Source organism: Schistocerca cancellata, chromosome 5 (genome assembly GCF_023864275.1).
Source record: "Schistocerca cancellata isolate TAMUIC-IGC-003103 chromosome 5, iqSchCanc2.1, whole genome shotgun sequence".
NCBI lineage: Eukaryota > Metazoa > Arthropoda > Insecta > Orthoptera > Acrididae > Schistocerca > Schistocerca cancellata.
This window is the reverse complement of record NC_064630.1, coordinates 81,215,889-81,240,647: the sequence shown is the minus strand read 5'-3', so window position 1 is coordinate 81,240,647 and position 24,759 is coordinate 81,215,889.

Below are 24,759 nucleotides of genomic sequence, written 5' to 3'. Positions count from 1 at the left end.
TCCTTTCCTCAAATTCGCATCTACAGCACTAAAATTATCCACGTTTGTGGGAACTACTCACCCATCGGTCCCCTCCAGTACGTGTACAACACTACGTTTCACAAAACAACACAATCGGTCCGAAAATTCATTATTCTCCAATAGTTCAATAACACATACTGTACCCACAAATAGATTTTACTCCACACTTACCCAAAGTGACTTCCTGGCGCCACACACTCATGCAAATTAAGCCTTAATGCTAATGTATGCAGTTTAATTGATTTGTTAATTATGTTGAATGCCCCTCGCGACAGCTCTGCATTGACAACAGCTTCCTCTAGCTGAAATAACATTCCACCAAGTTCCACAGTTTGTTGTCCAAGGTAAATTTTGGCATGATGTTGATGCAAGAAATCTACTCCTAGGATCATGTCATAGCCCTCGCTTAGCCATGGTACTACCTCCATGCATGCATCAAATCGGACTTTCTCTATTCAAAAGTCAACTGTCTCTGACCCCAAAGGCATGACCTCCTTAGCCCCCACTCCACACAACCTACAACGTGGTGAATCTAACTTCCTTTGTCCCATTATATTCTTAGTAGCCACTGACACTTGCGCGCCTGTGTCCAACAAAATCTCAAACTTTTTAGTTCCTATGGATTCTACCACTGAGCTCCCTTAGGTGAGTCTTGGCCCCCCTCTGCCATTTAATGCATGTCCACCTCTCCTATCTCCACTTCTCAAGCCTCCCTTCTGCTGATTTCCACCCCTTCCTTTATTCCTCGGTGACTGGGTACATTGCCTCTGCACATGTCCCATATGACCACACTTAAAACATTTCACACCCAATGAAACACTGTTTGCCTCTCGTGTACCCCTGTTGCCATGTCTATTTCCAGACATTGAATTGTGAGCTGAATGGCCAAATACAAATCTTTCAGAGTCCCTTCATGCACTTTCCGTGACATATGCACCGATAACCCTCTCAAAAATACATCAAGTGCCCTTTGCTTGGCCTCCTGCAAGAGAACACTATTCGCTTCATCGCTATGACACGTCTCGTAAGTATACTCATTAATTTCTCTTATCCTGTCCACAAATTTCTCCATCGTCTCCCCCTGTCTCTTTGACATTATACTTAACCTCTCTCTAAAGTACTGAGCACTATTCTGTTTTTTGTACCTTTGTAAAAGCCCCTCCTTCAACTGCTTAAACAGTCCTGCCTTCCTTAAGGCCTCAGAACACCTTACATATGTTTTCGCTTCACCCGTTAATCTAATCTTGGCTACATATAACAACTGCTCATCAGACCAACTATTCATCACTGCTGAAGTCTCCAAGTCCTCCACAAATGAAAGCACATCCTCAGATGCCTTGTCACAAAACGGAATAATCAAACTCATGGCAACTGGATCAATCTCCTGCACCCTAGGCAACAATAGCTGATCAGATGTGGTTTCCCACTCACTTCTAGATGTTAATTCACTTCTCAAGTGCATATGATCTGCTGTTAATTGTGCTAGTTTTTCCAACAAAATCTGTACCACTTCTGGTTCCGACACACCTTGCGTCCCTGACTCTGCCATTGTGTTACTTTTGTTCCCAGGTAGTCCCGAAACAAAACATTTAAGTACAAGAATAACCCGACTCCCTACACATCAGTATCATCATACTCAGTAACATCATACTCAAACCAATACAAAAGTAATTAAATGCTACAAAAAAAAATAATAATAATAAATCTTACTGCCCCAAATACACTAACACTTATTCTGACAAAAAAAAAAAAAAAAAAAAAAAAAAAAAAAAAAAAAAAAAAAAAAAAAAAAGCTATGCCCATGCCAAACATCTACAATGGCCTGCCATGAGCCATACTCAAAAACAAAGAAATAAAATGTCCAACACTCAAAAGAAAACTGGTCAAAACTCACCACATCTTGCGAATGTAATGCAGCTGGTGGGCTTGAACGTCATACTGTACAGACGACGTCTGCTATTCTGACACCAAAAGTGTTGGGATGACCAAATGTTGTGGGAAGAGATAGAAGGCACTGTGTTAAGACTCATCTGAGCTTTCCAACTGATTTATTGTTTCCAACTACAGTGCTGTGTACCCCTCAGCCTGAGTCACCAGGTCGCACAATGCTGAGGACACCATTTTGCTGTCTGCAAAATGACTTGGCGCAGAATGGCTGCCTCATTCACCCATGCACACACTATGTGTTGGCCTTGTACACCAGCAGAATTTCGGTGCTGTCAGGATGCCGGAAGTTGACTCCGTGGTCTGTGTCCCTGCCAACTCAGAGCCGCTCGGTGTGAACCGCAGGCAGCCAGGTTCATGCTTCGTGCCAGTGTGGCTGAGATCACGGCGACAACAAGGGCCCGCAGTCCGGCATCCAAGTCTGCAGCCCTTGCCTCGGAATGCCTCCAGCATGTGTTGGAAGCCACAACGACTGCCTGCGGTAGCGAGCCGTGGAGTGGCCCGCCGCTGGCTAGCTATGGACCCTGCGTTGGGCTCAGAGGATTGAACCAGTGACCCGTCATAGACTGGAATGCCGGCACACCATCTGCTGCTGTGTGTAGCTGTTGGTGTGACATGCCCCACTGTCCAGGAGAGCTGCTACACTTGAATGAACCTCATCAGAAACCCGCACCTATTTATACGCAGCTGTGCACCTTTGTTTTGCCATATGTGCCACTTCGTGTCACATACTCATAACACGCAAGGTTGGCCAGTGGGCCCCTTCTGCCTGTGATTTGTGACATGCAAAACCACTATGTACACTCTTTCAGCAATTTGACAGCCCTCTGGCCTCTATTCTACTTCGCAACTGTTGGTATGTGTAACTCACTGCAATCCGGCCTGCACCTGGCTGTAACTTGTGCTCAGAACATTGCACAAAACTAACTTTCCCTACCCTAAATGGTGGTGCTACTACAATATAATTAATGACGTGATTAACCCTTGTGCAGGCAAGTTAATTTTCATAACACAAGCAGGTAGGTGCACAGCACACTCTGTTCATATGTAAAGAATTGCTGACTTTATGTAACCAAGGTAAATGTGTGTGAGCAAAATTGCAATTTAATCATAGTTTAATTAAAAAACACTAAAATAAGCTTATGCTTATATGAGCTAAATGACTTTAATTAACCAATAATAAAATAAACTTTCATTGTATCACTCTGTTGCAGCATACAGCTGCAACCCACAGTAGTGACTCATTAGGAGAATTAAACAGCACAGTTGCACCAGATACCAGCCAAACATTTATGTGAGTCCTAATTATGTACTGTGGGACTGTGCTGCTATCATGGAATCTGTGACATCTCCTTGCATGGGTCATAAACTTTTTCTCACCTAGCTCAGTTTATATTTTATATTACTGCTCCTCACTTGGACATACAATAACACAGTTTATCATTTTGTCAGCCGAAGCAATATGAAGGAATGGGTGTGGCCTCAAAAAACAATGAAATGGTACAAAACAATTTTATTTCTGGTTGGTGCACTTTATACATAGGTGCACCTGCTCAATGGTTAACAGAGATGCAGGATTTCAACTTGGCAAGGTATGGGAATCAGCACTGGCAGTACTAAGGCATCATCTGCCACAGACAAATGAATAATAACGTCAACACTTATGGGAATCACAGTCAGGACCCTCAAACTGGGTGCCAACACACAGCCTGTGCATGTTCTGGGCCACAACTTGTGGCCATGCTTTTCCCAAATTGCACCTTCAAAGACTGTGGTCTGTTTCTCCAGGCTCTGGACATCAATATCCCTTACGATTCATCTGTAATGATGTTGTAGCCATATGCCTTGGTGTCAGCACTTTTCTAGTGAGCTTGCAAGTATATGAGTGAACTACAGCAGCAACACATCAGCAAACACCTGAAGATGACAAGCTGTGGTCTCATTGAATTACTGTGCAGCTTTCCCGACATTATCTGACACAATGCCTGTCAACCAATGAAGAAGGTATTATGTTAGGGAAGTCATGGACAGCACATATGTTAATTATGTAATTAATGCACAATATCCTGAAAAACTTTATTACCACACCTTTCCTCATTTCCAAATATACTATTACTTTATTTGTTGATTATTTTACAGGGGTGGCTTGTGTGTCCTTTTCAAAAATTTATGGGAACCAGGTAAAGGCTGTTAATCCATCATCTTTGCTGATGAAATGTGCATAAGGCATTTGTGGCCGAGATCCACCATCTGGGGAACAGACACCTCTTGCAGGTCTTCTTTAGTTGATACCACTTCAGTTACTTGTGTATCAATGATGATGAAATAATCACGATGACAGCACACACACTCAGCCCCAAGCAGAGAAAATCCTCAACCTGACCGGAAATTGAACCTGGCCTCAAGGTAGAGAGTCAGCAACACTATCCACAAGACGACAAATTGATGACATCTTTGCTGATTGGTTAGATAGTCTTTTGCATAGCATAGAGCATTTGACTGATTCCTTTACTGAAATGATCTGGAATGAGTCAATTTACAGGATATATATATATGTGATTACTGTTAACATTAATGAATACCTTTTTATTAGCTACCAGTTTTTAAGTAAAAATTCACCAGTGGAATAGAATGAAATGTCCAGGAGAAATGATTTAAAACTTCCTTCACTACCTGTCAGACATTTTATGTTAGTGAGAAAACGATCAAAAAATTTTACTGGTGTGTACTGAACTCCTCTTTGTGTCACTGGCAGCTTTAACAATGGGTAATAAAAGTGATTTTTCTCTATAGAGCTGTAGGTATGTACATCACCATTCTTCTCAGGTTGTAATGAATCATTTATGATAAATTTCATTAGTGAAAATATGTATTGGGACAGCGCAGTTAAAAATTCTAACTTCTTGAAGAGGTACCTACACGGTGCTCATGGGTGAACACAACATATTAATCTTACTGCCCACTTTTGTGCAATCAGTACTTTACTTCTAAGTGATAAGTGACCCCAGACTATTATTTTCCATAAGACATTATTCAGTGGATATATACAAAATATGTCAGTAGGGTGATATGTTTGTTTCCAAGAGTAGCAATTTTACAAAGAGCAAAGTAGCTTAACTTAATTGTTTGAGAAGCTCAGTAATATGCTTCTTCTAGTTCAAGTTGTGGCATTCTACCCTACTTACTGACTCCTGCTCAAGTGCTACATCAATTGGTGGTATGACTCATTTTCAATTAACCTGCTTACTACTGTAATAATTATTTGTTTTAACTCATTACTGAATGTATTTTAAAAGTTAACTATCGTCAAACAAGGAAAATGAAAAATTCCAACATAATTTTGTGATTTTACGAAGCATACCACAACTAATAATTTTCTTAAATTATTGAGGGGGGGGGGGGGCTCTGCCCCCCAAACAAATTTTTGAGGGGGCTCGAGCCCCCTCAGGAACCATGGAGTCGGCACCTGTGGCACTGTTTCAAATAGTGCAGATCACAGCTCATAGAAAATAAATTATCACTAAATCACAGTAAGACTCAGTTTTTACATTTTCTGGCCCACAATTCAACAAAAGTCAATGCTATAATTTCACAGAATTAGTGAAACTGAAAAGTTCAAATTTCTTGGTGTTCAGTTAGATAGTAAACCGCCATGGAAAGCCCATTTTCAGGATCTTACTTGAAGACTTAATGCTGCCATTTTTACTATTCAAACGGTATCTGAAATAGGTGATAGTTCAATATGAAAAGTAGTCTATTTTGCTTATTTTCATTTGCTTATGATGTATGGTATTATATTTTGGGATAACTCATCCCATTCTCAAAGGATATTTTTGGCTCAGAAACAGGCAGTTTGGGCAATAAGTGGTGTAGGTTTGCAAAACTTATGACCCCTATTCACTAGTCTGGGTGTTTGGACATTGGCCTCTCAATATATATATATATATATATATATATATATATATATATATATATATATTTTTTTTTTCTTTACTGTCGTTTCTTGTTAACATTATCAGCTTGTTCCCAAGAATTAGCAGCTTTCACTCAGTCAATACTAGGCAGAAATTCAATCTGTATTTTGATTGCACTTCCATGAGTCTTGTGCAGGAAGGTATCCAGTATACTGCTGTATCCATTTTCAGTAAGCTACCACAAGAATTCAAAAATCTTAGCACCAATCCACACACTTTCAAATCTCATGGGTCACTCCATTCATCAAAGAGTTCCTTGAAAAATTAAGCTAATTCCTCTATTATATTGTTGACTGCATTTACATAAACATATGGCTTGTCTTTTTTTGGGTTCATAAACATTTTATTTTATCAGTTATTACTTTTATGTTGTAATTTCATGTACTGACATTTTCAATGATCTTGGAGAGTTGCTCCTCAGTTTGGCCGTGTGGAATTAGACTTGTAAAATAAATAAATAAATAAATAAAAACATCCACCCTCAGTGAAACTAAAAGGTTCTATTGCTTCTGACAATCTTTGTAGCAATACCTGCTACTGACTCAAATTGGCCCTCTGTGCACAATCCACACAATTTTTGATGTATCTAACCACATCTTCCTTCCTTCCTTCCTTCCTTCCCATCAACATTTTCTGTTCCACCCTTCTATTCACTGCCCTGCATCCTCTTCAGCCTGACAAAATGTCATCATGAATCCCATGTAATGCTTCCAATTGTAACTTGGCCAGCACCACCACTTGTAGTACTACTTTTGTCTCTTTGCACAACAATCCATCATGCATACCGTATTGCTGCCGTTTCTTATACTGCCTACACTCCTCATCAGTATTCTGTGCTGTGCACCTTCCACAAGATCGTGACCCAGTGCTTGTGTTACAGCTATCTTTCTGCTTAGCCCATCTGCATTTCTGTGTTTCCTTCCCAGTTTGTGGAGTACTTCATAATCAAATTCATCGAGTTTCAATGCCCTTATTGTTAACTCACTAGATGAGTCCTTCGAGCCTTCTGCGTTTAACAGACCCTTCCTACTCCCTGGACTACCTCTACCATTGTCCATATAACCTCAGTGTTGACCAAAACCTCCTCTACTGCCATTTTCACCAAAGAGGCTGTTGGTGACCCCTGTTACTCCAGCTGTACTGTGAGTTCCACAATTGGTGGAAATTTCTGATGTCAAACCCCTTAAAAAAGCATGAAGAGATCATTGCTTGGCCTCTTGCACCATCATTTTATTTACCTCATTGTATAATGAGAGCTGGTATGTGTTAATGTTCATTTCCCTAATTCTATCTGCAAAGTGACGGTCTATACAAGGGTGATGTACTTGAGGACAATATTATGGAAATAGAAGAGAATGTAGATGAAGGTGAAATGGGAGATATGATACTGTGTGAAGAGTTTGACAGAACACTGAAAGACCTAAGTCGAAACGAGGCCCCGGGAGTACGCAACATTCCATTAGAACTACTGACAGCCTTGGGAGAGCCAGTCCTGACAAAACTCTACCATCTGGTGAGCAAGATGTATGAGACAGGCGAAATTCCCTCAGACTTCAAGAAGAATATAATAATTCCAATCCCAAAGAAAGCAGGTGTTGACAGATGTGAAAATTACCGAACAATCAGTTTAATAAGCCACAGCTGCATAATACTAACGCGAATTCTTTACAGACGAATGGAAAAACTGGTAGAAGCCGACCTCGGGAAAGATCAGTTTGGATTCCGTAGAAATGTTGGAACACGTGAGGCAATACTGACCCTACGACTTATCTTAGAAGCTAGATTAAGGAAAGGCAAACCTACATTTCTATCATTTGTAGACTTAGAGAAAGCTTTTGACAATGTTGACTGGAATACTCTCTTTCAAATTCTGAAGGTGGCAGGGGTAAAATACAGGGAGCGAAAGGCTATTTACAATTTGTACAGAAACCAGATGGCAGTTATAAGAGTCGAGGGGTATGAAAGGGAAGCAGTGGTTGGGAAGGGAGTGAGACAGGGTTGTAGCCTTTCCCCGATGTTATTCAGTCTGTATAATGAGCAAGCAGTGAAGGAAACAAAAGAAAAGTTCGGAGTAGGTATAAAATCCATGGAAAAGAAATAAAAACTTTGAGGTTTCCCGATGACATTGTAATTCTGTCAGAGACAGCAGAGGACTTGGAAGAGCAGTTGAACGGAATGGATAGTGTCTTGAAAGGAGGATATAAGATGAACATCAACAAAAGCAAAACGAGGATAATGGAATGTAGTCGAATTAAGTCGGGTGATGCTGAGGGAATTAGATTAGGAAATGAGAAACTTAAAGTAGTAAAGGAGTTTTGCTATTTGGGGAGCAAAATAACTGATGATGGTCAAAGTAGAGAGGATGTAAAATGCAGACTGGCAATGGCAAGGAAAGCGTTTCTGAAGAAGAGGAATTTGTTAACATCGATTATAGATTTAAGTGTCAGGAAGTCGTTTCTGAAAGTATTTGTATGGAGTGTAGCCATGTATGGAAGTGAAACATGGTCGATAAATAGTTTAGACAAGAAGAGAATAGAAGCTTTCGTAATGTGGTGCTACAGAAGAATGCTGAAGATTAGATGGGTAGATCACATAACTAATGAGGAGGTATTGAATAGGACTGGGGAGAAGAGAAGTTTGTGGCACAACTTGACTAGAAGAAGGGATCAGTTGGTAGGATATGTTCTGAGGCATCAAGGGATCACCAATTTAATATTGGAGGGCAGCGTGGAGGGTAAAAATCATAGAGGGAGACCAAGAGATGAATACACTAAGCAGATTCAAAGGGATGTAGGTTGCAGTAGGTACTGGGAGATGAAAAAGCTTGCACAGAATAGACTAGCATGGAGAGCTGCATCAAACCAGTCTCAGGACTGAAGACCACAACAACAACATCTGCAAAGTCTTCTGCTTTCTCATTACGTCTCCTAGATGCCATTCCTAACTGTTCATGAAAAAACTGTGCACTACTACACTTCCTGTATCATTTTTCCATCCCCTGCCTCAACTGGCCAAAAGTTTATGCATTTTGCAATGCTTCTGCACACCTTACAAATAATTTTGCTCCTCCTGACAGAAGTAACCTTGCGATCTGCTACAACTCTTTATCTGATCGGTCCCATGTGTCAGCTGAAAATATACTCAGATGCCCTGACAGAGAAAGCAGAAACAATATTCGCCACAGTCAGATCCACTTCAACACCTCTGTCTCACAATTCTTTCCTGCTATTTCATTAAATGTGACCCCATTAACTACTCTCAGTTGAGCCACCTGATCCACTAATCACTGCGCTTCTTCTTCACTGGTGACACCTCATGTCTGTGACTTTGCCCCTACATTCATTACCCACAATAAAAATTACACTACAACAAAACAGTACACACAGTACAATTAGTTCCATAGCATTCTATCAAGTTACTTCTTCTCTCTAATCATGAGCCATCTAGACTCTCTGCATTGCCTAACCTTGTGCCCAAAATTGTTCCAAGCAAAGCAGTTCTACTACCGATACAGAACATGGTGCAGAATGCCCAAGTACATTACACTGAGTGCAACACATAGGTACTGACCATTCATCTTTACTGTTACTCCTAAACTGTGACAGATCCACAGGTTCCCCTGGTTTTGTAAATGTAACTTTCATAAAATCATGTCCTCTGAACTTTGTGCCATGTTTACCACCACACAAGAACAAAATAGTAGCACTCACTCCAATGATGACTGCAGGCTTTGACTCCAACAACATGCTGCAGGGGTGGCATCCCCTCCACATTTGATTGCTGCAACATTGGCCCTCCTGACACCACTTTGTATGGACCTCTCTGTAATGGTTCCTCTGTATGGCGTGGCACGTGTAGTGATGTTGTGGATGGTTGAGAACTAGTGGAGTCACTGCAGACATTTTGACAATATAACTTTATTACATCTTCAATTCTACATGGGACAGGCATGCCTCTCCTCATGCACTCTGGACTGTGCAGTTGGCATTGGCTGCTAGGATGGTGCCAGGCAATGCCTCTTCAGAGGCAAAGGCGAGGCCACGGCCAATTGCGACAGCGGCGCTTCCCAGCAGCGAGACGTGCCAGGTGGCAGCCCCGCTGCTCTTCACTCTGTGGTGGCGGAGGCAGCATGCGTAGGCCTCGACTCACGCCCCTCACATGAGCGACAGGTGGTGTTCCGATGCCAAATCCCCACCTCTGATTCAGCATCAATGGCAGCTGGCACAGACAGCAGGCTGGTGGGACTGTGGCACCAGGTCCTGTGAAAGACCCAGTGAAGTGGCAGATACAGCCTGGGCTCCAACTGGAGGCTGCTGCTGACACTTACCAATCATCTCATGGTCCAGCGGTGCTCTGGCACCATGATGCAGCTACTCAGCAATGACCAAGTTCCCAAACTGAATGATTTCTGTACTCAACTTCAGCTTCATTTATATTCCATTAATGTTCATTTGTTTCTCTAAAACCTGGTGTCTAGTCACATCGTCCATAAAAAAGAGACACACTCGAGTGTGGTGGCAATGATCCACTTACTACATCGTTCTTTGCTGCACGGGGCAGCGTACTGCTGCGCTTCCCTATCTGTGCTTCACAAATCATTTGTACATCTGTTATTGTGATCTACATGTCAACATAACATGGCTGACAGCCAGGATTGTTACCACAATACTCTACAGCAGCCTCTGTGCTACTTTCAGCCCCTTACATTAAAGATTTAATACATTCACATAAAATACTGGGTAGTGTCACTACAAAGTTTTCGAGCATAAATATTTTGAGGGATCATGGTGTTCTTGTAATTGTTTGGGTAACAATTTGATGAAGTAGACTGCTGGTTGGAGAAAATGATCATGCTTGTTGGGTACGTCTCACTTGATATGCTGTTGAGCAAATGAAATTGGTAAATTTTTCCTTTAATTAAAGAGATAGAAAGCATCTGAGGTGGCACACAGGTGCATGTATTTTTGTAAATTGGAGAGTGAGGAAGGAAGTATTTCTGAGGTTGGTATTCTCGTGACATACGTCCACATTACAAAATGTTGCAGCAGGACACAAGTTTGCCCTGCACATTAAACAGGTACTAGAATGAAAACAGAACTTGGTCAGTCTAGCTGGTTTAAGAGGAGTCGATGAAGTCAATTGCAGCATATTGGAGGGGAAGAAGGCCATACTTGATCACCATTGCGGATGATGTGGAAGGAAGTTTTTTGGTTGTGTGTCTGCATTGAAGGTGGTACTGACCACACAAGGTATTTGTAGTGATGTTTTTTGTCAGTGTACGCTTGTACCATTGAAGTGTTTGTGAGGGCTGATGTTTATGTGCAACCCACACTGTGGTGTGTTGGGATCACCAATAGTTTTAAGAAGGTTAGGGACCTATTACAAGATTTGGTGTTCATTCTGTGGCTGACAGATCGTCCTGCATGGGAGAGACAATGAGAGTTCATTACTACTAATGCAACAAACATTAAGCACAACACTTAGTCATAATATCTGCATGATGACATCGCTGAAGAACAACTAAGCGCTTTTGTTAAAGTGTTTTCTAGCCATTATGTTACAGAAGTTCACTACATGATGATATGCAGCCCTATATTATTAGAGATAATCATAGGTGATAGAAAAAAAGGCCCCAGCAAAGAAGTGTCATCAGCCCTGAAGGTATTAAAGGATGAACTATTCATAAGACAATGTGGAAATAATGAGCAAATACTTGACAACAATACACAAGTTTTCTTAGATCCAGAACTTATCTATCTTTTCAGTATTTTTGAATGAAGATACTTTGTCTTATTGATGTCTGTGCTACATTTTTTTTCCTTTTTTGTTCCTTTTATTTCTCTGTATGTGTCTGGTTAAGTTTTATATTTGTAAATATTCTCATATTCTTTTAATGCATTATAGATTTATGTCAGGTTCATTAACCCAGTTGTGGTACCAAACATTTTGTTCCTTATCAAGCTAATTTTATTTTAAATTTAATGAAATAGTATGATACAGTAATTATAAAGGTACCCTTGTTTAATTTTCTTGTTTATTAAGTTCGTTGGTAGCATAATCTTCATAAAACAGGGACATTATGTTGTTTTTGAAAGATATCAGTGGCACAATGTAAAAAAAAATTATAAGTGTATACAGATAAAGGAAGGTAGCACAAGCACTGGCAAACATGGGAAAGGTGGTTTCACAGTGTGAGGCATCTGACTTGGCATGTCGACATAATGAGAGTGACTCATTCATTGCTGACATATGCAGCCAACAGGGGTGAATGGACATGGGTCAAGGTCTTGTGGAGCTGTCAGCAGGACATTTAATTACAGCTGATCAGTAATTCTACAACAGCTGTCAAATATCCACATCAATGAGTCAACTGAGGTTGGATACGACACCAACAAGGAGCCCTTTCTCTCTCAGACTGAGAACACATTACTTGTCATACACAATGGTCTACATTTACATCTACATCTACATGGTTATTCTGCAATTCACACTTAAGTGCCTGGCAGAGTGTTCATAGAACCATTTCCATACCACTTCTCTACCATTCCCCTCTTGAGTGGCATGTGGGAAAAAGGAACACCTAAATCTTTCTGTTCAAGCTTTGATTTCTCTTATTTTATTATGATGACCATTTCTCCCTAAGTAGGTGGGTGTCAACAAAATATTTTCGCTTTTGGGAGAGAAAGATGGTGATTGAAATTTTGTAAATAGATCTTGCCACAAAGAAAGCTGCCTTTGTTTGAGTGACTACCACCCCAACTCGCGTATCATATCAGTGACACTCTTACCCCTGTTGCCCAATAATACGAAACGGGCTGCCCTTCTTTGCACTTTTTTGACGTCCTCCACCAATCCTACCTGGTAAGAATCCCACACCGTGCAGCAATAGTCCAGCAGAGGACGGATAAGTGTAATGTAGGCTGTCTCTTTAGTGGGTTTGTCGCATCTTCTTAGTGTTCTGCCAACAAAGTGCAGTCTTTGTTTCACCTACCCCACAATATTTTCTATGTGGTCTTTCCAATTTAAATTGCTCGTAATTGTAATTCCTAGGTATTTAGTCCAATTGACAGCCCTTAGATTTGTGCGATTTATCATATACCCAAAATATATCGGATTTCTTTTAGTACCCATGTGGATGACCTCGCATTTTTCTTTGTTTAGTGCCAATTGCCACTTTTCACACCACACAGAAATTCTCTCTAGATCATTTTGTAATTGGAATTGATTATCTGATGATTTTACTAGATGGTAAATTACAGCATCATCAGCAAACAATCTAAGGGGGCTGTTCAGATTATCACCAAGATCATATACGTAAATCAGGAACAGTAGAGGGCCTATGACACTACCTTGCACAATGCCAGACATCACTTCTGTTCTACTCAAGGATTTACCATCTATCACTATGAACTGTGACCTCTCTCAGAGGAAATCATGAATCCAGCCACACAACTGAGATGATACTCCATATGCACACAATTTGATTAATAGTCGCTTGTGAGGAACAGTGCCAAAAGCCTTCTGGAAATCTAGGAATATGGAATCGCTCTGAGATCCCTTGTTGACAGCACTCATTACTGCATGAGAATAAAGAGCTAGCTGTGTTGCAGAAGAATGATATTTTCTGAATCTGTGTTGGTTATGTATGGTGAAGCGCGTAACAAAGTTTGAGAGTTTGTTCTCATAAGAGAACTCCCCTTTGATGTTCCGTTGCCACAAGCACATCCAGAAACTCATTCCAAATTTTTATCTCCTAAGGAGATCTCGAAGTAGTAATCATGCATAGGGAGGCAGTATGAAACAACTGAAAGCCTAATATCAAACCTACTACTTCCATCCCATGTTACACAGTTACCATAGTTAGACATTACCATACAATGCAAGTGTCCTCATACATTGTAACACCAGAGCTCCATAGATCTACTGACATAAATTTTTCTGTTTTGTCTGTTCTACCTTCTATGATTAAGATATTGTAAATATTGTTTGATTGCATTAATAGCACAAAAGTGTTCGCTCTTTCCTTTGTAAAAACTCTGATGTCATGGTTTGATTCTATGCAGTGTAGTGTACCTATCATTTAAATTCTTTGTCTCATTTGGAGGGAGACAAAACCTATTGTATATATTTGGAATTTGGGTGAATAATTTTTTTGTAGTAATGTCAATATGTGCAAATGTTCTGTTTTATTTAATATGTTTGGTTGCTATTACGTAAACTGCTGATCTTCACTTAGGGTTCTTCAGGGTTCCCCTCAGGAACGGAACTGTGTAGTGTGTAACCTCCCCCTCACTTACCGACCTTAATGACAGTGAAAGATGAAACCGCGTGTACCTAATGGGAGTTTTGGAAAAGCAATCGTCACCGAAGTTAAGCTGTCGGTAAAGAGGGAGGAAAGGGTTACATCTAAATGAAAGGAAATGTGCTAATGAAACTGGTGGAAATTAATTTTGAAAAGGGGTAAAGTTAATAAAGAAAGTAAATGTGCAGCCGTTACGTTAACAATTAACTAGCGGTAATTAGGTATTTGAGATTTGGGGGAAATCACGGTCGCCAGTCCTAAGGACAATTACTATAGTAACTGAAAAAGAAAGGTTATTACACATATAATTAGCACTAGAAGCGTGGCAACTGAAGGTTGACACGTGTAGTGTGAAAACTGAAAGTTTGTCAGAAGTAATAAATTTCGCTACACCCTGACTTAATTTAGCAAAGAATTAATAAAACCGGAAAATCGAAAGTTAATTTAGTGACTGAAGTTAATAGTGAGCTTTCTTTCTGAAGCACATCGAAATTCAGTAAAATACGGTTAGTCTTGGACTACCTCAACAATCATTTCAAAAAACTACTTGAATCTACGCAATTTGGAAATAAGAGATTTAACTTTGAACTTGAATTAAGTGATTCTGAACAATTAACAATAGTAAAATTTAGTACGTACCAAGCTGAGCTGCAGTCACAGGTAAGCTAAAATACGATAACAATACTCGCACTCTTAATTTGTGCTTGTGTAATCTGAATATTGTAGCCAGCTAACTGAACTTTGAAATTAAAGCAGTGAAATAGAATTAGCTATATTACTTTAGTGCTGGCGTTTAAATTTCAACGACACTCGGGTTCATTTCGGAAAAGGAAGGGACCCTGCTTGGTAATGCAATTGGGACAATGAGCAACAAAGGTTCATGCTAAGTTGCTGTTATTATAGTTACGAAAATGGTACAGTTAGAAAAGCTGAGGTCTGCCATACAGTTCTAAAACTTTACTTGCTTCCAGTCTTCCTTGATGGTTGATTGAAGGTTTGAAGCCGTCGATCGAGGAGGTGGCGACACTCACTCATTTTCGGCCGTCGCTGTTGCAGAAGCTGGATGTTGGCGCGCCTTCTTCTCGACACGGTCACCAGACGAAACGGGCTCTTGATGTGCGCTAGTTAATGTTTCCCGTCCGCGACACCATGTCAGAAACTATCATCGCAAGTCGAGCGCAATTACATGCTGCCAAACCCCGAAAGCGCGGCAACTCGCGGGAGCGTCACACAACACACCTGCTCCACTCGCTACTCCCGCCAGACTCCTTCTGCTCAGCCCGCGCTCCACGCGGCAGAGTTAACACTACCAAAGATCCTACACACTTTGATTCTTCACACGACCTATCGACGTAATCGTTCGATAGCAGTTTTCCCTAGGCAAGACCCAGCGTAAAAATACAAATAATATTTACGAAACAAACCAATTATACATCGATATAAATGCATAAATATACAAATAGTAAAACAATTACAATATACAATGAGACAGAAATGTCATATCTTGAGGTAACAAAGCAAGGAAAGAAAATAATAGCACAATAGATGGAAATAGGAGGATATGCATTTCCGGCGTTACACGTGCCCCACATTGTCTGAGGATGTTCGTGTAACGTAAACAGACTCAGAAAATGTCCCAAAAAAGAAACAGCGGAAATGCATATGCTCAAAACATTAAAAAAATTTAGCATTCGTCTAATTAACCATAACCCAATTTTTAGACAATAATAATTGAGTGGAGACACTCCTAATCTTATTCCACTCTGTCATCTTGCACAAAATAAAACAGGTTGACAACATATCAAAATTCATAGAAAACATAGAAAATGGTTTAGCTATTCCAAAATCATTAAAATTCGTAACACTATAAAAAATGGAATACTATTTGCAAAATTGATCAGAGTACATGGTCATAAAAAACAGGTATATCAAAATACGCAAACTAATAATTAATTACATAGAATACACAATTTTATTTAACCTTTTCATAATTAATATTCTCGTCATGTCCAATTAACGCTAAACAAGAAAATAATATACAGCAGATAAAATAAAACATAAATATTGACAGCAGAATCCTTTTACATCAGCTGTCCGGGAAGAAAAGCAACTCCACATTCCGTACTCGCGAGTACAAAGAATGCCGACAGCGGAACAAGAGCCGAGAGCGACACAAGAGCCGACAGCGGCTCGGTCTTTCCATTATTGTTGCGCCCGCCGGTGCGGCACGCTTGATCTCACTCCCCCTTGTAACGGCGTTTCCAGAACGTCCGTTTGACTGAATTCTTTCGGAAAAACTCACTCCCGAGTAATCTCAAGGAGTCCATAAACACTATCACAGCGGATAACTCAACACTGTCCATCATGACACGCATGTACTAGCCTGAAACTTAAAACAGCGTCTAAGTACATCGGCAATGACTAATGAAACACACATTCATGAAATCTGACAGCTAGTTACAAAAGCATATTTACTTTCCTCAATCTACTGTGACTCAGCTGAAAACTGGCAGCTTGGATTTTTAAATTGATTAATATTCAGTAACTCCTAAATAATTTAATCAACATCAATTACTTATTAATTACAACTTCTTTAATGACCTCTAGGTCAGGCAAAAGCATCGTAACATGGCACATCCTTAATCTTACACTCTATATTTACATACTGTACAAGTTACCCATTGTGTGGTATTAATCGATCCTAGGTTGGTACAATTTCAAGTCTACAATATTCCGTATACCTAATCGTTTTCCAGAGCTTGGATACTCTAAGCAATAAGCATTTGTGTGAGGTATACCAATGACTTTATATGGTCCATTATAAACAAACTTAAATTTAGAGATTTCATTGTCTATCTCGCTCGATTTCTCATGAGCTTTTACAAGTACTAAGTCTCCGATTGCAAACTTAGCAAAACGCGCTTTAGCGTCATGACGACGTATGCGAGCAACGGCTTTTAGCTTCATTACTTCTCGCAAACGATCTTTTTTCACACCAATACTAATGTCAATCCGTGGAGGGAATTTGATTGTCTCTTCCACTAAACTTTTACTTCTGTCATCCAACAGGATTTCCTCTGGAGAAAATCCCGTCGATTCATGTCTCAAGGTGTTCATAATTCTCTTAAATTCTGCTTCATATTTGCCCCATGCCCTATGATTGTGATGGCAATAGGTACGGGAAAGTCGGCCTCGTCTTTGTTCGTGTGTTACGTTTGACACACCGTCTACAATACTTTCCAGTTCACTTTCTACATTATTGTCAATGCCGAGATTCTTCACATTACAGTAGTTCAGATTCATACCTACGTCAATACCATCCGGCCAGTTAACAATGTGTATAGGCTGGTATTGCCTATGCACACCGTCTCCTGCCTCGTCAAAACTAACTACTATTGTTTTATCTTGTGACGTACATGTCAAAGTTTTACTTTCGCAATTAATCTCTGCACGGTACTTTAATAGCCAATCTAACCCGATAATTACTTCCGTAGTCAAGTCTGGCACGACGACAAACTCTTGTTCAAATCGTGCCCCACATATCTCGAAGTTGACAAAAATCTGTTTTGTGACCGGTTTACTGGCCTTCCCAGTAGCACCGATAATTTTCACTCCTGTTATTGGCATAACTACGATGTCAGGTCTGTCTTTCAGTAACTCAAATATTTTCGCAGATACAGCACTCAATTCTGCACCGGTGTCAATCAACACGTTTAGTTGTAGGTCATGCATATTAACAGACACTACTATCTGTCTACACTTGTCCTCGGCTGTCTCTTTATTTTCCCACAGTAAATCCTCGTCTATATCCAGGTCATTCCAGAAAAAACCATCCGGCTTTGACCCTAAATCCGGCTTATCTGGCGGCTTTTTCAGCCTCTGTTCACATACAGTTTTAATTTCAACACGTTTGTCCTGAGGCTTAGCCTGTAGCTTCGCCTCCAATACCGAAACCTTTTCCTGTAACTCGTCAACTAGTGAGTGTTGCTTTGCTATCAATTCATTAATCGTCACCTTCGTTGATTCCACTTTGGTCAGATTAATCTCATCCGCCAATCTACCTGGAGGAATGTGTCCAGTAGTTTCTGCAATTACTTCCGCTAGATCTGCGCAACCCACACTGCTATCGTCTGACCGTATAATGTCAGCTCTAACCTCATACACGTTGTAATCTATGTGCTTTTCTACCAATCGTGTCCGGCTATCACTAAAATTTTCGCAATCTTTCTCCTTAATACTCTCGCAATGTTTAAACTGGAGGTTTGCGTCGGATGGGTCGGTTACTTCTACCACTGAAACTTTCGGTAAGGTCTGCCGGTTAGGGCCAGAACTTTCCGTTACTACTTCAACATCTAACTCCTGCGGGACGAAACACGACGAATCTTGCTCGTGCTCCCCCTTAACATCAACTATTTCTAGTAAAGTCTGCCGATTAGGGCCAGAACTTTCTATCATTTCACAAACACTATCTTCCTGCGGGACGAGACGCGGAAAATCCTGCACGCGCTCCCCATAAACACTTCTCCCATACAGACCCCTATAATCTCTTAGTTCGTCGTATAAGCGACCGAACTGCCTTAACCAGACCTCATCCCTCTCTGCATCCCCTCGCTCGATGACGGACGTGTTATCCGACATCTGATCTTCTCTCAACAATTGCGAATCATTCTTAAACTCAATCTCCAGTTCCGCTGTGGGTATTACAGCTGCCACTTTATGATCGATTTCCGGAACACTACTTAAATTGTTCTCACTGACAGCGAATGTATTTTCTACTGCCGTGTATACAGCTGATCTACTACTTGTGGGCGCACTCTTTTCTCTTAACACTGGCACACTCTCCCGCCGTTGATTATTCCATACGGAATTTTCATAGCGGCGACACCTGGGTTTTCTCTTGTTATTGGGCCGCCAAAATTTCTCCACGCCCGCTCGGCCCCTCACCGGCGCGGCTAATGGTTTCCCTGTCTCGTCCCAGCAGATACGCTCCCCGGATGCTGCTGAGGCGGCTGATCACGCCCTCTGGCGTTATTACTATTCTGTGAAGCCCGTATCACGTTAGTATGATACTGGTTTCTGTCATTCCTGTTATTATTTGCATTGTACCGATTGTTATTACGGTCCGAACCATTATTGTTATTGCTGCCATGGTTGCGGTATGCATTATTCCCATGGTTATCGTTGTTGTGGTTGCTGTGGTACCCGTTGTTGTTACCACGGCCTCTACCACTGTCACGATTATTGCGCCAATTGTCCTCGTCCTCAACTCTGTCCAGGAAATCATTGATTGTCCTGTGATTGCTTCCTACGTAACGTTTTGTGTCATCTGGAAGCTTCCTGTAGAGTTCCCAGACTATTTCGGATTCCGTGCGGCGATCACGCAAATATTCCAACTTGCGGATCCAGCCCTCACAAAACTCCCTCATCGAACCGCGCGAATTCGCATCGAAAGGCCTCGATACGACAAATTCGCGCCAGACACTTTGCTGTTTTTGCTCTGACCAGAATTCAGCCAGAAACAAATTTTTAAACTCGTCAAAAGTCAGGTTCGTAATGTTGAGGTTTAAGCCCCAACGCTTGGCATCACCAGCCAGCACATCAATAACCGCATTAATTTTTCTCTCATTAGTCCATGATCTGGGTAAAACCCTTTCACAATTTTTAATGAAATCCGTCGCGTGTATACCGCCTTTTTTCAAGGGGTCGAACCGCTCCTCTTTCGTCAACAATTCCGAACTATGTGCACAGATTGGCACATAGCTCTGTTTTTCGTCAAGTTTCTTTTCTAATTCCGACACTCTCTTAATTACTTGGCAAGTGGTTGTCGCAAGCGTTTCCACTTCCCTCTTTTTCTCTTCGCAGGTATTAGCCTGCTCCCTCACTTTAGTGTCTACTTCGGACACTAAAGCCTTTAAAGTTTCCACCTTCTGTTGATCCTCTTTTTTCACTAATTGAATTTGTTCCGTCACCTTATTCTCGATGATCGGAGCAACTGCTTCTCCTACACTTTTCTCGATTCTGCTAATTTCGGAATCAAAACGAGTATTTATGCTCGCAATTTCCGCCTGAACGCCTATCATTTCCTGTTTAAGATTACCGATTTCGGTATTAATTACAACAATATCTTCTTTGATTTTATCAACTTTTGTATTAACAACTCCAACATTGTTGTTAACAACGTTAATAGCTTTGTTCTGATTGTCTAGCTTGGCCGATTGACTCTTGATTTCGTTAATCAAAACATTCAATAAATCAGTTAAATTCCCGGAAACTACCGGTTCCACTTCCGTAGCGGCTTCCTCTTTAATTGTCCCCCCGTATTCGTCATAAAGGGATTCAGGTTTGATTTTCACTTCCGATTCCGAAACATTTTCTAAAGTTTGGAATTCCATTTCTGCTCTTTGTTGCGTTTCGGTGGTCGCGTCTTTCATGCTAGCCGCCTGCCCCTGAACAATGGGTACCGCGGTGCCCGTTTCCCACTGTTCGACCGATTGTTCCGTATCCAAGTCTACCAAATTTTGGCAATTGTTGCCTTCACTCATTTTAATAATTTTCAATATAAATGCCAAATCTCAAATATAATTAGGATTACTCCCACTACTTATTCTCGCTGACGTAACGGCCTGTACGTAACCAATACTTTGTTACGAGATTTGCACAATGCAAAATTCGTGTCCAGAACAACCTCCAATCTGAAGATTGTCCTGTCACCAGGTCGCCACGTGTAACCTCCCCCTCACTTACCGACCTTAATGACAGTGAAAGATGAAACCGCGTGTACCTAATGGGAGTTTTGGAAAAGCAATCGTCACCGAAGTTAAGCTGTCGGTAAAGAGGGAGGAAAGGGTTACATCTAAATGAAAGGAAATGTGCTAATGAAACTGGTGGAAATTAATTTTGAAAAGGGGTAAAGTTAATAAAGAAAGTAAATGTGCAGCCGTTACGTTAACAATTAACTAGCGGTAATTAGGTATTTGAGATTTGGGGGAAATCACGGTCGCCAGTCCTAAGGACAATTACTATAGTAACTGAAAAAGAAAGGTTATTACACATATAATTAGCACTAGAAGCGTGGCAACTGAAGGTTGACACGTGTAGTGTGAAAACTGAAAGTTTGTCAGAAGTAATAAATTTCGCTACACCCTGACTTAATTTAGCAAAGAATTAATAAAACCGGAAAATCGAAAGTTAATTTAGTGACTGAAGTTAATAGTGAGCTTTCTTTCTGAAGCACATCGAAATTCAGTAAAATACGGTTAGTCTTGGACTACCTCAACAATCATTTCAAAAAACTACTTGAATCTACGCAATTTGGAAATAAGAGATTTAACTTTGAACTTGAATTAAGTGATTCTGAGCAATTAACAATAGTAAAATTTAGTACGTACCAAGCTGAGCTGCAGTCACAGGTAAGCTAAAATCTTCTTCTTCTTCGGTTATCAACCCACAGGTTGGTTGGCAGCAGCACGCCATTCCGTTCTTTTGTCAACTTTCTTCTTCATATCTGCATAGGTCTGGCACCCGATGTCATTTATTACTTGTTGAATGTAGGTTAATCTAGGTCGTCCTCGGCGAGTTCTTCCTTCAATGATTCCTTCTAATATTCTCTTAATGAAATTGTTATGCCGTAAAATGTGACCTATGAAGGTTATTCTTCTTTTCTGTATATTTCGCCAAAGAGATCTGTTTTCTTTCACTCTTCTGAGGACATCTTCGTTTGTAGCCTTGTCTCGCCAGCTGATTTTTTCCATTCTCCGGTAGCACCACATTTCGAATGCCTCTAATCTTCTCTTTTCTTCTTTTCCACAAGTCCAAGTTTCACATCCGTAAAGGGCTGTACTCCACACATAGGTTTTCATGACTCTCTTTCTTACGTCTAAACTAACATTTCTACTCGTCAGTAAGTTTCTTTTTCCATTGAATGCTATTTTGGCAAGTTGTATTCTGTTTTTAATGTCACTTTTGCTCCTTCCATCTGCTGTTATTTTGCTACCTAAGTAGTTAAATTCTGTAACCTGCCCTAGTTTCTCTCCCTTTATTGTTATTCGTATGGGTTCATTGTAGTTCAGGGCGCCACTCACCATCACTTTAGTCTTTTTCTTATTTATTTTCATTCCATACTGTTCTTTTAAGGTGTTTTCCATTTCATTGAGTGCGGCTTCTAAATCTTCTTTCCTTTCTGTAATTATGGCGATATCATCTGCATATCGCAACATATCTATTTTCATTCCGTTAAGTTTTATTCCTACTTCAATATTCTCTCTTATTTTGTCTATTGCTTCTTGGATATATGCGTTGAAAATTACTGGAGATAGTGGGCATCCCTGTCTCACTCCTTTCCTTATTCTTGCTGTTTCTTCTTTGTTTTCCTTCTTAACTAAGGCTGTTTCATTTTGGTATATTTTAAAGATTATCCTTCTATCATTATATTTCAGACCAGCCTTCTTCAGAATTCTAAACATTTCTGGCCATACAACATTGTCAAATGCCTTTTCGAGGTCTACGAAGGCTATAAATACTTGTTTGTTTTTGGAAATTTGTTTCTCAATTATTAGTCTTAAAGATAAGATTGCTTCCCTCGTCCCTACACCGCTTCTAAAACCGAATTGGTCTTCACTTAGAGTGCTATTCAATTGGTTTTCAACTCTTTTCAAAATTATTCTTATTAGAATTTTTGATGCGTGTGAAAGAAGACTGAGTGTTCGATGGTTTTCACAGTCCATAGTAGATGCTTTCTTAGGTATGGGGAATATGATGCATTTCTGATAGTCTTCAGGAACTTCACCTGTTTTGTATATTTTCTGTATGAGTTGCAGTAATGTAGCTTTCATTTTGTCTCCTGATTTCTTAATTAGTTCAGAAGGTATATCATCAACACCTGCCGCTTTCTTATCTGGTAGTTCTTTTAGTGCTTTTTCAAATTCATCTTTCAGAATTGTGTCCCCTAGTTCTTCTTTCTCTACTTCTTCGCTTAATTCTATCATATTATCTGTTAGAGGGTCTCCTTGATATAGCTCTTCAATGTATTCTTGCCATCTCTTCAGCGTGTCATATCCAAATATACGATAACAATACTCGCACTCTTAATTTGTGCTTGTGTAATCTGAATATTGTAGCCAGCTAACTGAACTTTGAAATTAAAGCAGTGAAATAGAATTAGCTATATTACTTTAGTGCTGGCGTTTAAATTTCAACGACACTCGGGCTCATTTCGGAAAAGGAAGGGACCCTGCTTGGTAATGCAATTGGGACAATGAGCAACAAAGGTTCATGCTAAGTTGCTGTTATTATAGTTACGAAAATGGTACAGTTAGAAAAGCTGAGGTCTGCCATACAGTTCTAAAACTTTACTTGCTTCCAGTCTTCCTTGATGGTTGATTGAAGGTTTGAAGCCGTCGATCGAGGAGGTGGCGACACTCACTCATTTTCGGCCGTCGCTGTTGCAGAAGCTGGATGTTGGCGCGCCTTCTTCTCGACACGGTCACCAGACGAAACGGGCTCTTGATGTGCGCTAGTTAATGTTTCCCGTCCGCGACACCATGTCAGAAACTATCATCGCAAGTCGAGCGCAATTACATGCTGCCAAACCCCGAAAGCGCGGCAACTCGCGGGAGCGTCACACAACACACCTGCTCCACTCGCTACTCCCGCCAGACTCCTTCTGCTCAGCCCGCGCTCCACGCGGCAGAGTTAACACTACCAAAGATCCTACACACTTTGATTCTTCACACGACCTATCGACGTAATCGTTCGATAGCAGTTTTCCCTAGGCAAGACCCAGCGTAAAAATACAAATAATATTTACGAAACAAACCAATTATACATCGATATAAATGCATAAATATACAAATAGTAAAACAATTACAATATACAATGAGACAGAAATGTCATATCTTGAGGTAACAAAGCAAGGAAAGAAAATAATAGCACAATAGATGGAAATAGGAGGATATGCATTTCCGGCGTTACAAGTGCACACAAATTGTGGTTGGCCTAGGTAGAAAAGGTGGAACCAGGAGTCAGTCGGGGACAAGCTACCAAACTGTCAACTGCTCATGTAAAAGTTGTGTATTGTGCTGGTTCCAAGAGAGACTTTTCCTGATGTTTTTCAATTCCTCGGATAGATGGATAAAGAGCTGGAACTATTCTGGAATTGGTATCTATCATCACCACCAAGAAATGACAGAGTCCAGCAATTCTACCTGCACATCCACTTACCAACATGCAATCGCCACCACATTGTGCAGTCACTGTAATGGAACACTAAAGTAATGTACAGTGAAGGATCAGCTCATAGGATGTTATAGCGTACCCAAATATAAGGTAAAATTTGACTGAACTCTTGTACCTACCATGATTTATCCTTAGTCACATATCCACTTAGGGTCCCTTCCACGCTAAAGTGTTTGCTGAGTGTCCTTTATTGAAGACATATTAACATTCATATGGCAATAGAGTGTGCTAAAATTAATATTGTTTGTAGAAAGGATCTTACGAATATTTTTTTTAATTCAAAAT